The sequence below is a fragment of the Saccopteryx leptura genome, chromosome 3, assembly GCF_036850995.1.
Source record: "Saccopteryx leptura isolate mSacLep1 chromosome 3, mSacLep1_pri_phased_curated, whole genome shotgun sequence".
Classification (NCBI taxonomy): Eukaryota; Metazoa; Chordata; class Mammalia; order Chiroptera; family Emballonuridae; genus Saccopteryx; species Saccopteryx leptura.
Genome location: NC_089505.1, coordinates 108,226,832 through 108,229,828, shown reverse-complemented (window position 1 = coordinate 108,229,828; position 2,997 = coordinate 108,226,832). Strand labels below are relative to the sequence as shown.

The 2,997-nt window shown below is 47.6% G+C and overlaps 1 non-coding gene across 1 annotated transcript; it reads left to right on the top strand.

Moving 5' to 3' along the window:
• Positions 1–1,571: 1,571 nt before the first annotated feature.
• Positions 1,572–1,647, top strand: TRNAI-AAU (transfer RNA isoleucine (anticodon AAU)). The gene has a single exon. It is a non-coding gene; the product is annotated as a tRNA-Ile (tRNA).
• The last annotated feature ends 1,350 nt before the right edge of the window (positions 1,648–2,997 follow it).

Genomic DNA, 2,997 nt, shown 5'->3' with positions numbered 1-2,997 from the left:
AGAAACACAGTGAACCAGTGCTTGAATCCAGCACGGAACGAAGGCCTTCAGACCCAAGGCCAGGGCTCTTTCCTCACTGTTCTCTTTTTATAAGGAGGAGGATCTGAAGGTCAGAAGACCGCTTTAAATAGCGCGTTTCCACAGATACGGTGCTGCCACCAATCTGCTGAGAACAATCCTGCCCAACTCAGTTTCCTCATCTCTGAGCCAGGTAGTCATGGCTCCCTGAGAAATCTTTGTACTGGCTGGCCTGTCACTGATGCTGACCAGGAACCTGAGGGGTACAGGAATGGGTGGTGTCCGTCTCTCTGTCCCGATGGCCTCCCGTCAACCCTCCTCACCACTCTCTCTGCTGCCAGGACTGCCTCAGTAATCCATTCTGTACACCCCCCTCACCAGGTGCTTTTAGACAGCTCTCCAACTGTGCCATCTCTGCTTGGAAAAGCTTTCTGTGGTTTCCCATTGCCCTCATCAAGGCCTTCAGTGATGTGGCTCCAACTTTCATTTTGCAGCCTCCTGCCCACCCCGTTGCTGCCACCACTGAGGTCACATCCTAGGTGCTGATCCTACCATGTCTTTTTACCTCCCTGGGCAATTTGCTCATGCAACCCCTTCTATTTGTTATACTACTCCTGGCTTCTCTAGATGGGCACTCATTCTTTAAAGCCACCTTAAATAAATAAATGCCCCCTCCTCCAGGAAGCCTTCCTTGACTCCCATAGGAATTTTTAAGGGGATGCATTAAACTATTTCTACCTGCTTTACAGTGGCTTCAATTGCTATATGCTTTTTTTCTTTTGCTTTATTTTTCTTATTTCAGATCGGGGTTTTTTTGTTGTTTTGTTTTGTTTTTAAGTGAGAGGAGGGAGATAGTGAGACAGACTCCCGAATGCGCCCGGACCAGGATCCACCCTGCAACCCCAGTCTGGGGCCCACGCTCGAGTACCAAGCTATCCTCGGCATCCAGGACGGACACTCGGACCAATTGAGTCACTCACTATGGGAAGGGAAGATAGAGAAAAGGGGGAGAGAGAGGGGAAGAGAAGCAGATGGTCGCTTCTCATGTGTGCTCTGACCAGGGATTGAACCTAGGATGTCCACACACTTGGCCAATGCTCTATTCACTGAGTCAGTTGGCCAGGGCTACATCTTTTTTTAAATTGATTTTTTAAAAATTGTTTTCTGGCCAGCCCTGGCCAGTTGGCTCAGTGGTAGAACGTCGGCCTGGCGTGCAGAAGTCCCAGGTTCGATTCCCGGCCAGGGCACACAGGAGAAGCGCCCATCTGCTTCTCCACCCCTCCCCCTCTCCTTCCTCTCTGTCTCTCTCTTCCCCTCCCACAGCCAAGGCTCCATTGGAGCAAAGATGGCCCGGGCGCTGGGGATGGCTCCATGGCCTCTGCCTCAGGCGCTAGAATGGCTCTGGTTGCAACAGAGCAATGCCCCAGATGGGCAGATCATCGCCCCCTGGTGGGCATGCCAGGTGGATCCTGGTCAGGCGCATGCGGGAGTCTGTCTGACTGCCTCCCCGTTTCCAGCTTCAGAAAAATACCAAAAAAAAAAATTGTTTTCTGGCCCTGGCCAGTTGGCTCAGCGGTAGAGCATCGGCCCAATGTGTGGAAGTCCCGGGTTCGATTCCTGGCCAGGGCACACAGGAGAAGCGCCCATCTGCTTCTCCACCCCTCCCCCTCTCCTTCCTCTCTATCTCTCTCTTCCCCTCCCTCAACCAAGGCTCCATTGAAGTAAAGTTAGCCCGGATGCTGAGGACAGCTGCATGGCCTCTGCCTCAGGTGCTAGATAATGGCTCCAATTGCAGCAGAGCAACGCCCCAGATGGACAGAGCATCGCCCCCTGATGGGCATGCTGGGTGGATCCCAGTTGGGCGCACGCCGGGGTCTGTCTCTCTGCCTTCTCGCTTCTCACTTCAGAAAAATACAAAAAAAAGAAAGAAAGAATAGTTTTCCTTTGTTCCTTCAGCTAGTGAGAAAGTTAAGTGTATATAACACACACTTAAAATCTAGAGTTGAGTAAAACCCTCACCTTCTTTCTGCCAATCAGTACAAAATCAGATGTTTTCAATCCATCTTGTAATTATTATCATTATCACTGCGAGTAACCACCACTTATTTAGATTCACCAACACATTTGCCGGTTTCTTTGTTCACCATTACCTCTTGCTTCTCACTCCTTCTGGGAGTTTTTATTAAGAGCTTTACTAAGGTGTAATTGGCATACAGAAACTGCACATATTGAAAGTGAACAATTTTGATAAGTTTTGACACATGAATACACCTATGAAATCATCACCACAATCAAGATAATGAACCTCACCCCCAGGAGTTTTCCTGTGATTCTGTAATTTCTTCCCCCTTCCCTCCCTCCCTCCACTCCTCTCCCCACCCCACCCCCTGGCAACCATCAATCGGCTGTCACTATAAATTAGTTTTCATTTTCTTGAATGTTATATGAATGAAATTGTGTGATATGTGCTCTTTTTTAGTCTGTCTTCATTTACTCACTGAGCAAAGTTATTTTGAGATTCAGCTATGTTGTTTCACATATAAATAATTTATTCATTCCTTTATTGCTGAGTGGTAATCCATTGTTGGATATGGCACATTAGATTTATCCATTTACCTGTTGATTTGGGGCATTTGGGTTATATCCAGTTCGGGCTATTGTGAATAGAGCAGCAATGAACATTTGAGTACGAATCTTGGTCTGACAAATGCTTTCATTTCTGTTGGGTACCTAGGAGTGGAATAGCCAGGTTACATGGTAAGTGTAGGTTTAACTTTTGAAGAAACTGCTGAACTGTTTTCCAACATGATACATTTGACATTTCCACCAGCAATGTAAGAAGCTTTAGTTGTACTACATCCTCACCAGCACTCGACAAGGTCTTAGACGCTGTGACAGGCACATAGTCATATCTTATTGTAGTTTTGGGGTTTTTTTCCCATTGAGTTGAGAGAGAGAGGGAGGAATGATGGGGAGAAG